Source organism: Lissotriton vulgaris, chromosome 2_1 (genome assembly GCF_964263255.1).
Source record: "Lissotriton vulgaris chromosome 2_1, aLisVul1.2, whole genome shotgun sequence".
In the NCBI taxonomy this organism is placed as follows: Eukaryota; Metazoa; Chordata; class Amphibia; order Caudata; family Salamandridae; genus Lissotriton; species Lissotriton vulgaris.
In genome coordinates this window covers 1147183659-1147198267 of record NC_141687.1, presented here as the reverse complement: position 1 = coordinate 1147198267, position 14609 = coordinate 1147183659, and the positions used below count along the sequence as shown (strand labels likewise).

The following is a 14609-nucleotide window of genomic DNA, read 5'->3' as shown; positions in this document are numbered from 1 at the left end:
AATGCCCTACGGATCCACCGAGGGGTCACTTTTTCAGAGATCTTTTGAGAACTGCCGTTTGGTGCATGTGGGTGAGTGAAGTGAGTCCTAAGTGGAGGGTGATTAAGTGCGTGCAGAGCATTAAAACTGTCTAAGGGTTACCAAAACGATGCTTTTATAAAGTGGCACCCTTGGCACAGTAAAAAACAAGTAGGTTGAAGAGTTACCCCTGTAGGTGTAATATGCCCAGTTATCTATGAGGTCGACATGTTTCACGCCTCCATGGTAGTAGCGATCCTTGGCATTTCATCAGGACCAGAATGAGCTGTGAAAATGGTGTAGTGCATGTGGAAAATATTACTAGTAGAGGGGTAGGATTAGCCCTCTGGGCGATCAGTGGGGGCCATAGACTAAGAGTCCTTTAGTCAAGGCAGTAACTAAATATTTGATTTCACTCCTGATCGTGACCTAATAGGGGGGAGAGAAGTGTTCCTTAGGCTAATGGAGTAGGGTGCCCACACCTTATCAGGATATTAGCTCGGGTTTCGGCTCTGATCAACCTGCCCCGTCCTGCCGCCTGCCCCCACTGATTGTCCACAGGGCTAATCCTACCCCTCTACTAGTAATATTTTCCACATGCAGTACACCATTTTCACAGCTCATTCTGGTCCTGATGAAATGCCAAGGATCGCTACTACCATGGAGGCGTGAAACATGTCGACTTCATAGATAACTGGGCACATTACACCTACAGGGGTAACTCTTCAACCTATGGGTTTTTTACTCTGCCAAGGGTACCACTTTATTGAAGCATCTTTTTGGTAACCCTCAAACAGTTTTAATGCTGTGCACGTACTTAATTACCCTCCACTTATGACTCACTTCACACACCCACATGCACCAAACGGCAGTTCTCAAAAGATCTCCGAAAAGAGTGATCCTTCGGGGGACCCGTAGGGCATTGCAGCGCCGGGCCGACGAGGAGCAACTGCCCGATGATGAAGCATGACATCCTTCAGGTTGTGTGAGGGCAACAAGAGACAAGACTTGCTCTTCCCCACTGAGTCCTAGACCTAGGACACTTCTCTTTCCTCCCTGTTTTTTATTTACTTTGTACGCAGTGAGGCAGTGACTTTTTGCACTACTCACCTTGGAACAGTGTCCTCCCCTTTGTTGACTTCATGGTTAATGTGGAGCACGGGCACCGGACCTTTACCTAGCCCCCCACACCCCTTCTCTTTTACTGCTGTCGTGAGATGCCAATACGTGGCTGTATATGCTGCTGGTTGAGGCCTGCAGTGATTGACTATATCGGAGTCGTCTGTTGGCCAGCGGTGTGCGGCAAATCCTTTCAGTTATTCTGTGTCTGTTCAGTTGGTGATGGGTGGTTTATTGCTGTGGATTGCTAAAGTACTGGGGGATATGACCCTGAGTCTGTCTAACTGCTATTACAGTGTAGTCTGTCAGATGAGTTTTGGGCGCCGCAGAATCCGAGAAAAGTAAAAGGCAGTCTCTCTCCTTCCTCGCCTTGGAGGGTGTGGTCTTGGTCTTGCAACCACTTCCTCGATACATTTATCTGGGGGGTCTCTTAGAAGCTACAGCGAATGAAATCCGCCTTTACGCAACAGGTGATATTGATAAACCAGGAAGTGACAGGAAAAGAGGGCTTAGGGCGCCCCACAGCGGCAACAGTGCATTGCGTTTGCAAATAATGGAACGTATTGTGCCCGTTTTCCACGCACAGCAGGGTGAATGAAACCTCTTGCGTTGAGTAGCGTTATTGGGGTGCCTAAAAGTCTAAACTAAAGTAAATGATATGACTTGGATGCTGCCTTTAATTACCGGAAGCTTAGTTGGGCATCAAGCTTGGATTGCTTTTAATTGGCAGGGGTTGAAGGGAGAGGCATGCAGGGCTGGGCACAGCATCATTTTGAGACTGTAGAAAGGTCCAGTTGGAGCGAATTAATATGGCTGCCCTAGCTGAGCTCGATTCTTCCTTCCTTTCTTTACTCTTTTTCTCTTTTAAAAAGAAAATCGATAGCACGCTCTTTAATGTTGGCACCGGAGCTAACGCGGGCCAGCTGTGCAAGATTAAAAAAAATGCAGGCACAAAAAAGGAACCGGCTCTTGCTTTTGTTCCCGAGAAGAAGGCATCTGGCCAGTGGCATTATGGGAAAATAGCGCTAGTTATTGTCTCATGGGTTTCGCCGGCAGTGTCTGGGAATCTCTGATAAGCTGAGGCGGGCAGCAGCGCTGGGAGCTTCAAGGCAGCAGGCCTCGATAGGCAAAGTCTTCCGGAGCTCCGGGGAGTCTTCCGTACTGGCCTCCAGTTCTTCCTGAGTCCGCGGCGCTGGGCAGCCAGGCCGGCCTTTGCTAAGAGCGCGCCCTGGGCGAAATCAAATTTGGCCCACTTGTCGCTCTTCATGTCCTCTCACGCCGAGGTTTTCACTCTAACCCATTCGCGCTTGTAAAAGGAGCTACTCTTAGGGCTTAACTTGTAAACAAAACAAAAAAATACAGTTGACCAGAGTTTTCTAAGGAGGTTGTGACCCACTTTCGCCACTCATACTGCCCACTTCCACCACTGGGCCACCATCACCCTGCCCTCTGATGCTAGCACCAGGCCCACTTGGAATCAATTACAACCACTGTATATACTAAATAGGTTCAGGTGGAGTGATTTAACTCAACAAAAAAAACAGACCCAGATGGTGAATATCACAGCACAGCTGTCACATAGATAGTCACAAAACCCACAGCCCCTGAAGGGGCACTAAGGAAATACTCCAATACTTTTTTGGGGTTCCATGGAAGAGCTTATTGGATGAGGGGAAGAGATGTGTTCTGCGGACCATACTGCCAACTTTGGAAATGGAGAGCCAGGCTGGCAACAGAGTTTTGGCTCATTATCCTGTGATTCTGGGAAAATCACTTAATCTCCCGATATCTTAAAAATTGAATCTACCCTTGTGTAATGCGGTGCTTGTTTAAAGCGCTGGGATGTCTATGTGCCACGTTGGCGCTATATAGATTTTTTTTTAACTTACACTCCCGAGGGTGAAATGATTATTCCCAAGGCTTATCTCTCATCAAAATGCATTGAGCATTTTTCTTCAAGGGTGGACATCTCATAACCTCGAGCAGTAGACAGGAGCCCTCACCAGTAACTGAAAACCAATACTCTTGGTTCGATTTTTTAAATTAGATCAGTTTCCATTAGTCCTATTAGTGAACGAGCCCTGTGCAATATACAAAACGTTCATATCTACCAAACATTGAATTTGAAAAAACTCCTACATCATTCAACAGAAGCTTCTGTCTTTCGCCAGTGTGAAACGGGGGCATCCATTTCTATAAAACTGTTAAGACTTCAGAATAGTATGTGAAATAGCTGACTAGGTTGAGCACCACAGCTTCAATCAGTGGCATAGCCAACTCATCTATTCATCTTTGTGGGGGCGATAACATGTGTACCAAATAGTTGGATCTTTTTCTAACTTGCCCTCACCTGGTTCGCTCTCCTTTCTCTCTCAGACAAAATGAAGAACGTAAGATGCAGAATCCAGGGCTATAAGTGGGCCGGGTCTCTCCGGTTCTGAGCACCGGCAGTTTTTTTAGGAGGCCTCGAAACGGGTCTCTATCGGCCTCTGTTTTGTGCCCTGGCACAGGGGTCCGTTTTTCCCGGACTACAGTGACCGCAGGCACATTGATGTGCGCCTGCTCACACTGCTCTTCTTACTAGTGGAGAAGTTACGGCATGACGTCATGCCCGGTGAACGTTGTAGGAGAAGGGAAATCCTTTAAAGAGAGTCACTCTCTCTCTAGATTTCACTTCTCTTTTTGAAACTCAGGAGCAGCAACATCGTCGTGGTGTCAACAGGGCTTTAAGTGGAAGCTTGTTCAATATTATATACAGCAAGCCATAGCTGCCGCTTACTTATCTTTTGCAACTAACAATCATTGACAAAGCCAATAGTCGTGCCTTGTTGTAGGTATGATGTTGCTTGTTGTATCATATATCTAGATGCAATGACAAACAGCCAAATATCGGGGCGCACACTATGCTAAGCACAGGTTTTTAGCTCATCAATCACTGACAATCACTGACACTTGTAAAGCGCGCTACATACCCGTAGGGTCTCAAGGCGCTGGGGGGGGGGGGGGGTGCCGCTACTGCTCGAACAGCCAGGTCTTCAGCTTCTTCCTGAAGGAGAGGTGGTCTTGGGTCAGGCGCAGGTCGGTCGGGAGGGAGTTCCAGGTCTTGGCGGCCTGGTAGGAGAAGGACCTTCCTCCTGTAGTTGTTCTTCGGATGCGGGGGACGGCGGCGAGGGCGTGGTTGGCTGATCGGAGGTGGCGTTTGGGAGCGTAGAAGTTGACTCGGCTGTTGAGGTAGCTCGGGCCTTGGTCGTGTAGGGCTTTGTGTGCGTGGGTGAGGAGGCGGAAGGTGACTCTCTTGCTGACGGGGAGCCAGTGGAGGTCTCTCAGATGTCCGGAGATGTGGCTGGTTCGTGGGATGTCGAGGATGAGTCTGGCTGAGGCGTTTTGGATCCGCTGGAGTCTCTTCTGGAGCTTGGCGGTGGTGCCGGCGTAGAGGGCGTTGCCGTAGTCCAGTCGGCTGGTGACGAGGGCCTGGGTGACGGTCTTCCTGGTCTCTGTGGGGATCCACCAGAAGATCTTCCGTAGCATGCGTAGGATGTTGAAGCACGACGAGGAGACGGCGTTGACTTGCCTGGTCATGGAGAGGGAGGAGTCCAGGATGAAGCCCAGGTTGCGTGCATGGTCTGTCGGTTTGGGTGCGGTGCCCAGGGCGGGAGGCCACCAGGAGTCGTCCCAGGCGGAGGGTGAGGAGCCCAGGATGAGGACCTCCGTCTTGTCCGAGTTCAGCTTCAGGCGGCTGGTCGTCATCCACTCGGCTACCTCTTTCATCCCTTCGTGTAGGTTGGCTTTGGCGGCGGCGGGGTCGTTGGTCAGGGAGAGGATCAGCTGGGTGTCGTCGGCGTAGGAGATTATGCTGAGGTTGTGTTTGCGTACGATGGCCGCGAGGGGGCTCATGTAGACGTTGAAGAGGGTGGGGCTCAGAGAAGATCCTTGGGGGACGCCGCAGATGACTTCGGAGGCCTCTGACTTGTATGGTGGTAGGCGGACTCTCTGTGTTCTTCCGCCGAGGAAGGAGGTGATCCATTCTAGCGCCTTGTCCTGGATTCCGACGTTGCTGAGGCGCCGTACTAGGGTGCGGTGGCAGACCGTGTCGAAAGCCGCGGAGAGGTCTAGGAGGATGAGGGCCGCTGTTTCTCCATTGTCCATCAGGGCCCGGATGTCATCGGTGGCGGCGATGAGGGCGGTCTCGGTGCTGTGATTGGCTCGGAAGCCGGACTGTGAGGGGTCGAGGGATCCGTTCGTCTCGAGGAAGGCGGCCATCTGCTTGTTGACGGTCTTCTCGATGACTTTGGCTGGGAACGGGAGAAGCGAGATGGGGCGGTAATTCTTGAGGTCGGTGGGGTCCGCTGTTGGTTTCTTGAGTAGAGCGCTGAGTTCGGCGTGCTTCCAGCTCTCCGGGAAGGTGGCGGTGTTGAAGGATGTGTTGATGATGTCTCGCAGGTGGGGTGCGATGACAGCGTCGGCCTTGTTGAAGACGTGGTGAGGGCAGGGGTCGGTCGGTGATCCGGAGTGGATGGAGTTCATCGTGCGGATGGTGTCTTCGGTGCTGATCGGGGTCCAGGCGTGGAGGGTGGTGGTGGGGGGTGGTTGTTCGGTCATGGTGTGCGTTGGTTGGTTGTCGAAGCTGCTGTGTATGTCTGTGATCTTGTTGTGGAAGTATGAGGCGAGGGAGTTGCAGAGGTCTTGCGATGGGGTGATGTCGTTGTTTCCTGCGCTGGGGTTGGAGAGCTCTTTCACGATGTTGAAGAGTTCCTTGCAGTTGTGTGCGTTGTTGTCCAACCGGTCCTTGAACGCTGTTTTCTTGGCGGCGCGGATCAGCTGGTGGTGCTTCCGGGTGGCAAGCTTGAGGGAGGTCCTGTTGTCCGGTGTCGGTTCCCTTTTCCAGACTTTCTCGAGGGCTCGGCAGTTCTTCTTGGAGCTCTTGAGTTCGTCGGTGAACCATGGGGCCTTCTTACTGCCGGGTCTGCTGGGCGCGGTCCTCAGTGGGGCGAGTTCGTCCGCGCAGTTGCTGATCCACTTCGTGAGGTTGTCGGCGGCCTGGCTGGGGTTCGCTGAGCTGGCAGGAGGGTGCTGGCTCAGGGAGGTGGCGAGCTGGTCTGCTGTGATCTTGTTCCAGCTTCTGCGGGCGGCCTGTTGCTGGTGATGGTGGGTCGTCGTTCTCTTGAAGGTGAAGTGGACGCAGCTGTGGTCCGTCCATTGAAGCTCTGTGGCGTGGCTGAAGTCGATGTCTGTGCTGGATGAGAAGACGGCGTCGAGTGTGTGTCCGGCAAGGTGGGTGGGGGTGGTCACCAGTTGCTTGAGTCCCAGGTTGGCGAGGTTGTCGAGCAGGGTGGTGGTGTTGTGGTCGTTGTTGTTCTCCAGGTGGAAGTTGAGGTCTCCCAGGAGGATGTAGTCAGCGGAGGGGAGCGGAGGGGAGCGGAGCTCATGTGTTTTTAAGCTACGTCCTTAATTACACTGGCCACACCCCTTTGAGAGACCCCCCCAGTTTTAAATCCCACTTAAAGCCCTGGCAGAACCTTGCTTCAATTTGCTTAGGTTATGCACAGATAGAATAGTGGCCCTGGCACTTCAGCGTCTTCGTCAAGAGCCTTCTGCTTCAAGGGGGTGAAGAAGGGTTCCAAATCCCTGCAAGGCTGAAGAAATGAAAAAAAAGTAGGGTGACATTGGCTCAGGAGGGTAACACTGCAGATGCATCACAATATGCACTGGACCTCGTAGACCACCCAGTTTGGTTTTTAAAAGATACATGAACACCCTTGCCAGCACTGTGAGGCAGCGGTCTACGTAATCGACTGTTTGTGTACATTGTTTTGTTGGGTGCCTGGCAGGGCACAAGTCCTATAAAAAGATGTGGGGGGACTCACCAAGTAAGATAATATGCAAATGACACCATGACGTCATGACGTAGCGCTATAACAGAAATAAAATAGTGCTTTTTAATTTTATTTGTGTAATTACAGGGACAGACTAACTCATCTGACAGTCTTAACTTGCGCCCAGCTGGAGGTGAAAAAAGGCTCCCTAGCTGCCTGCATGTTGCTGCTGAGATTGGAAAGCAGGCAACGTGCAGGTGCTGCTTAACGTTTCCCGGTGTATGAAAATTACACCGGGATAAGTTCAGTATGTTTCTGTCGGCCCCAACTTCTTGACTGGGGGACAGTGTCCACCCTGTGAAAAGAGTGGGGGGACGCCGTGTACCTCTGTGTACCTCTGACTCCAGTCCTGGGCCTGGTATGGTGGTGAGCTCCTGCTAATCTGTTTCTACTCCACTGCTTGTCCATACCTGCCAACTTAAAAATCAACTTCACCATGAGAGGATGGGGCGGGGCTCGGAGGGGGCGGGCCTGGTGCTGAGAGCTATCTAAGAGGTACTCTGCCCCTCACCAAACCATCCACCCCCTCTCAAATAAAACCAAAATAAATGGTTATCGTGGCTGTCGCCTATGTCCAGGGGCTTTTCACAACTTCTAATGGACATTGGCTGCTTACTGACTCCAAAAAAACGAGCTGGAAATGCCACTGTGTGATTTCGGCTCCTCACTGGGAGACCGTGTAAGGGATCCGAAATCGTGTGACACACAGTGGCACTGTGTGAGTTGGCAGTTCAGCTTGTCAAAAATGTCCTGTGTGCCCTTGTAGGCTACCAGAACAATGCAGCCAAGGAGGCCACTCCATGTAGCAAGACAGCAAGCCAGAGTAATCACATCTTCTCCCCTTATGAGGAAGAACAGAAGCATTGCACCACGGCAGCTCCTGCTTGAATATGTGGGTCACTGATGGGCTCGTGAGCAGTGACACTCAAAGCCTCTGCCACTGCTGACCTTATCTGTGGCCTGCTCATTGCTGCTGCTGGTAGCATTAATGGGGGTGGGGATGGCCCTTTGAGTGATGTCACTGACCATATCATGAGCGATGTAATATGTGACGTCATCAGCAGTGCATTGCACGCGCAAGTTATAGTGAGTCCAACTAACTATAAAGTGGGAATTTCAATGGTTTTATGCGAGTAAAATTTCCACCTAACCATAACTGGTGTGAAACCTATGGTTTTTTCAGTGAATTTAATAGGTTTTTTAAATGCTAACTCCTAACTATAACTGGTGTGAAACCTATGGTTTTTTCAGTGAATATATATATATATATATATATATATATATATATATATATATATATATATATATATATATATATATATATATATATATATATATATATATATATACATATATATATATAAATAAAATTTCTATGGCAAAATGAAACCCCTCATTTTGTTCCTTTTCAAATTAAATGTATTAAGTGTTACCACTTTATTCCAATCAAGATGACTTCAGGTGTGCCATACTTTTGTCATAAGTAAGACTGTTAGCGTTCTAGTTGTTCTTTAGAACACTCTGGGACATTCTGTCATTGGGCTATAGTTGGGCTACATCTGGCTGATATTTGGGCTACATTTGGGCTCTTTTGTCTCTGGTGGCCATCTTGGGAGACTGCATATCAGAATTTTTTTAATGAAATATAAGAGGATTTGAGAAGTCACTCAAAATGTGCCCTAATTTTTCTTTATTCAGCACTAATCATAATTTCTATGGCAAAATGAACCCCCTCATTTTGTTCCTTTGCAAATTAAATGTTTTAAGTGTTAACCCTTTATTCTAATCAAGATGACTTCAGGTGTGCCATACTTTTGTCATAAGTAAGACTGTTAGCGCTCTAGTTGTTCTTTAGAACACTCTGGGACATTCTGTCATTGGGCTATAGTTGGGCTACATCTGGCTGATATTTGGGCTACATTTGGTTTTTTTTGTCTCTGGTGGTCATCTTTGGGCTACATTGGGCTACATTTGGGCTCTAACATATATATAGCCCAATGTAGCCCAATATATATTTTTTCAAAGTTAATTTTCGTAAAAACCACTGGAGCATATATCTTGAGACATAGTAAAGGCACATCGGGGTACCAGTCCCTACAATTTTGCCAAGTTTGGTGGAAATCCATTCAGCCTAAAAGTGAGGTCGACCGCCCTATGGAAATTAACATGGGGAAAACACGTTTTGGGACCCCCCTTTTATCTCGGCCCCCGCTTGACGAATCCCCCAAACTTTCAAGGAAGGACCGGAGCTCCGCGAGGCAAATTTGAGGAAATTTTCAGGCAGATTCGTCAACCGGCACCAAAGTTATTCCAAATAGAATTTTGAGATTTTGCATTAAAAAAAAACCTAACTATAACTACCTACTGGCGACCGCCAGTAGGTAATATATATATATATATATATATATATATGCAAAGAACCTTCTTCAAAACAAAGAAGAACAGAGACCCTCGGGGAAACGGTTGGAGGCTTTTAATGTACACACATGTGGCGGATGCATTTCTGGCCGATGTTTCGCCGTCTTCAGCGCCCAAAGCCTCCACAGGTAAGTATGCACTTTTCACCCAAGTTCCACCTCTCTTTAAACCTGTTGTTTCAAGTCCGCACCGCCCCCAGTGCCTAAACTCCGCACACCTGTGTAGCAGCCCTTGTGCTCTGGGGAACTACACATCCCAGAATCCCCCGTGGAGAGACTCTGGCAGTTGTTGTTGGGGGGTTGGATTGCTGTCACATACCATCGTGCGTTGCAGGGGAATGGCCAAAGTGCGCCCTGGGACACACCAACATCGTGTTGATGCGGTTCCTGGCTTGAATGTCCACACCAAAGTCTCCTCCGTCTCCCCGTACCGCCTCCGCCTTTGATTCCAGGATTCACTGCGACAGGGGCTGCAGAGCTGTGTCCGCCGCCCAACACGGGGTCCGATTGACCTCGCTCCTGTCAAACTGCTTCTCCCTGGTCTCCGTGGCGGGCTCAGGACAAACCAAATACCTTTGGCAAGCAGAAGAACTTAACAGTTCATGCCCGTGTAGTCCGAGCCCTACATATATATAAATATATGCCACACAGTTACAAGCTACGCATACATAACATTGGCTATGCCACTACCTCTACCCTGAGCCCCCTGCCCTCCATCCTCACTCTGTCTCCCCATCTTCTGCAACATGCATGTAGAAGACCTCCTTCTGTGCTGCCTGAAAGAAACAAATGATTTATTTAACAAGAGCATGCCTTTCAGTTCTCCTTTCTGGATGACTTGACCTTTGTCCCAAAAACCGGGACATGTATTTAAAATTAAAGAAAGTGTCAGGACCCCAGGCAGGGTCGGATTGGGATCACAATTTAGCCCGGGCACTTATTAAAAAAGTGGCCCACATTCAAGGTGCGTGGCCCACAATTAAGGGGCGCAGCCCACATTCAATTTCTATGGCAATGGGCGTGCCCTTTCATGAAACACCATATGGTTACACACGTCAATGTCCTTGAATATTAGATGTAAATACATTAAGAATTTGGACAAGTATGGTAGTGCACTGTCCAGTGACCAGCTGAAAGAGGGCACCAAAGAGCAGAAATTGGATTATAAATTCAAATCTGTTCCGAACAGGGGCCCAAAAATATGTTTGGGCCAGGGCCCCCAAAATCCTTAAGTTGTTTGGCACAGACAAGGAATGAAAGTGAGAGGATACTGTTCTTGCACAGGACACAGGGCCAAGGTGACAATGGCTCCATGTTAAGCAACTAAAAAAAAAAGCAAGGCCCCTTTCTGCCACAAAATTATTCGAGCCCTCCAGGGAAGGAGCACCTAATAAGCAGAAAGCCCCTGCTATTACTAACCTACTCAGCCCTCACCAGACCTTCATCTCAGGAGCTCAGGAGCACATGAATAGCAGTAAGGCCCCTGCAATTAGTAAATTAATCAGCCCTCCCCAGCCCTCCAGGCCTCAGGGCAATGTCCTGGCAGGGAAGCACAAAACACAGCTGCTGGGTCATCCACGGTAGTCAGGGGGAGGCTGAGGTGAAGATGGTGCACCTGGCCCCCACAGCAAGACCCATTCTTCCTCGCCCACTATGCCCTGAATGTGAAGGGCTGTGGGCAAGGTGTTAAAACTAACACTGTTTATGTGCTGCGTGGGCCCCACGGGGGCCGAGGTGAAAATGGCTCAAAGGTCTGCACAACACCTGGCCCCCAGGGAGGCGAGTTTTTTCAAACAATCACCCCCTCCCCTGCTACCCTCAGTGTGATTGCTTTGCAGAGCAGGGGGTGACTGCGGCCGCACAGTGAAGTTGCATTCATTTCTCTCTCTCTGTCTCCGTGCCCTCTGTGGGCCGTTTTTTTCCCTCCCCTTTCCTAGTCCACAGAGAGCACGGAGACAGAGACCGAGAAATGAAAGCAGCTTCACCGTGCGGTTGGGAAAGGGGAGGAAAAAAAACGGCCCACAGAGGGCACAGAGACACCGGCCCTTCGGCCGATGCCCGAATGCCAGCATTGCCAATCCGCCCCTGACACCAGGACAGTCCTTTGAAAACTGTGACTGTGTGGGGAAATCGTCTGGCCACCCTATAATGAGGGGAACCATGGATCTGAGTTTTCAGGAATCTGAATCTAACGCATGCAAATAACCCCATTTCCCCTGGAAAGTATCATTTTGAAAAGAAGTGATTTTTTTTACCATTAGCCTGTACAGATGCATGGTGAAGATTATTCCCAAATAAGCTTTATTAAAGACAAAACCTGGCGTCAGTCCATACAAAGGTGTAGGGATTAACTGACCCCAATGGAATTCCTTCTGCCTTACAATCTAAGCTAGAACCTTATAAATAATGCACAGGCAAATGTTGAAAAGGACCCATGCCAATGTAGCCACATCATAACATATCCCCATCTCTTCCCCTTTGACCAACGCAAAAGAGGATAAAAAAACAAAAGGAAAAGTATATATAAGTAAGTATAATGAATACTAAATTTTGAGGTCAGGTGTAACTTGAAATGATACCCAGAGAAGAAGAGGAGAGTGAAATCCAAATGGGGTGATGAACCCTGTACTACGATCTGACATAGTCTTTAAGGTAAGTAGGCGCTCCATTTTTACCCATCTATAATTTTATGTTATGTATGCCCCCAAAATCATCTGTCCCCGCTTTCAACTGCTACATAGTGGCAGAATAGTAATAAGGGAGCCACACATAACATGTCCTTTAATATGCATTCCTGTCCCAAGGGTTAAAAAACTTACCTGACTTCCTTGACCAACCCCCACCACCTACCCTGCCTGCCTTCCTTCCCCCTCCTGCATTTGTGCCTGTTATTTTCAGTCAAAGTAGACATGCAGTGCTGCTCTGTGCTGACAGGCTCTCAGGAAGGCCTGTCAACCAACCCAGGAAGGATCTTATGACATCACAACAGTGGGTCACCAGTTTTTTTTTATCAACTGTTGCTACGTCTTAGCAGTGGGTTACGAAAATTCAGAAACTGAAATAAATGATAGAGGCTCTCTATGGGAGCCATACATAACAAGGTAATTGTCACAGACCATGTTATGAGTTATGTAATATGTGAGGTCATCAGCAGTGTATTGCGGAGGCGTAAATTAAGGTTAGCTCAGGTAACTATACCTGCTAAATTTCACAGGTTTTGTACGAGTTAAATGTGAGCCTAACTATAACGTCTCTGTAACCTTTGTGTGTTTTTGTTAATTTCCACGTTTTTAAAATGTTTCTATCCTAACTATAACGAATATATATATATATATATATATATATATATATATATATATATATATATATATATATATATATATATATATATATATATATATGTATATATATATATGTATAAATATACACACGCACACACATACATAAATACAGGGGTTTCAATTAACTTACTATATACTTATAATACGTTGTAAAGGCATTCGTGGTTTAGGTATATGCATGGTAAAGGCATTGTGTTGTAAAGGCACCGCATGTTGAATGATGCATGGTAAAGGCATGCAGGGTAAAGGCATTCGTTGTTTCATTGTACTTCCTGGAAAGGAGTACATCTAGTGAAGTGCTGTAGTGCCAATGGGATTGACAGGCCATTCTACTATGTAGTAAAATCAGGAAGAATACGTACTTGCAACAAGACTGGAAAAGAGGGACACCACATGCCCACTGGCTAAGTATGTACCCTTGTAGCTGAGAGGAAGCAGCAGATACTGGAATTCCCAAGTCTCAAGGGGGTATCACACTTTTAAAGATAGTCTCACTTCTGGACAGCCTCATAAGTACTATGCGCCTAACTAGACTCTCAAACCCTGGGAGATTGTGTCATCCTGCGTGATATTAGTTCCCCCATGGGCTTCTTGAGCATCTCACTTCATGAAATATAGGCCCGCTCTTTGTCAGCCTTAATGGTCCGCTTATCTCTAATATAGAATCCCGTCCTGGAAGAGCGTCTCACAACAGCTTTAATATCCAATGAACCTAAACAAAAGGGAGCAAGCTTCATCCTGGACCATCTCAGTAATCTCATCTGATAATAGGGCTCACTTAGAAATAGACTCAGTACCATTCCAGTCTCAGAGATGCACCCTCTTTTTTGAGGGAGACCCTTAACCTTAATCCATGGAGTAAGTATACCTTCGGACCTCTGAGGTGCCCCATTGAATTTGTTTGTGAAAAACATCCAAGTCCATAAAACTCCTGCATGTGTTGCAAAAGTTATTGTTTAGGAGGAGAGCCCTTTGCTTACTTTAATAACCCCAGTACTACAAACAGTTCTTTCCCCTGAGAGTTGGCAAAGGAAAAGGCCTTTCTCAACACCTGAGACAATTATGGAAATGCCTCCTTTGGTAATTTTCACTTGTTTCCTGAAGTGCACTTCCTTAAATTTGCTGCAACACACGAAGATTGCTGTCACCATGTATGTGCACCCACCTTCCTCCAGTGCACAAAGGGCCAAGTTGCTAGCTCGAGGTACCTGGGACAGTGAGTGCTTGTCAAGTTACTCATTCCGGGCACCTTTCTTCACTTCTCAGACTGTTGCCGCAGACGAGGCCAGCACTGCAGTGACCACTGGCGAATGAGAATCATGCTAACTGACTCCATAGCGGCAACATTTGCAAGGCAAAGGGGTCGCTTTTGCACTGGTGTAGTGGTTTGCCAGTTGTGCAATGTCTTTTGATGTCGCTGCAGGCAGGACCTTGTTTGTGTTCTGGAAGTGACTATTTTGGGCGTTAATATAAGAAAAAGTACATAGGGTACCCCTAAAACGATTGGACTTTGGTCATGTTTCCATTGCACTGTATGAAATTAAAGGCTGGCAGTAACAATGATAAAACAGAGAGCTTTTTGGCAGCTCTCCCTGTTCTGAAGCACATTAAGCTTTAGATTAACAGAGCAAAGTGGATTTCACAATTAAACAAGCATTTACAATGCAATGGTTTTGCCTTTGTTAAAGTTAGAGCTATTGGCATTGCTCTTGACATTATTTTTATCTATGTTTTTTTTAACATAAATAAATGGCATTGTCATTTACAATGCCTCTAGCTTTATCTCTCGCAAATGACACGCACAAACACACACAGAGCCACCCCCACACACACCCACACAC

At 47.7% G+C, this 14609-nt stretch overlaps 1 protein-coding gene across 1 annotated transcript in view; it reads left to right on the top strand.

Annotated features, from left to right (window-relative positions):
- The window catches only part of LOC147731726 (cAMP-dependent protein kinase inhibitor alpha-like), a 390144-nt gene that overhangs the window by 19867 nt on the left and 355668 nt on the right, over positions 1-14609 (top strand). The gene's annotated exons all lie outside the window — the stretch shown is intronic.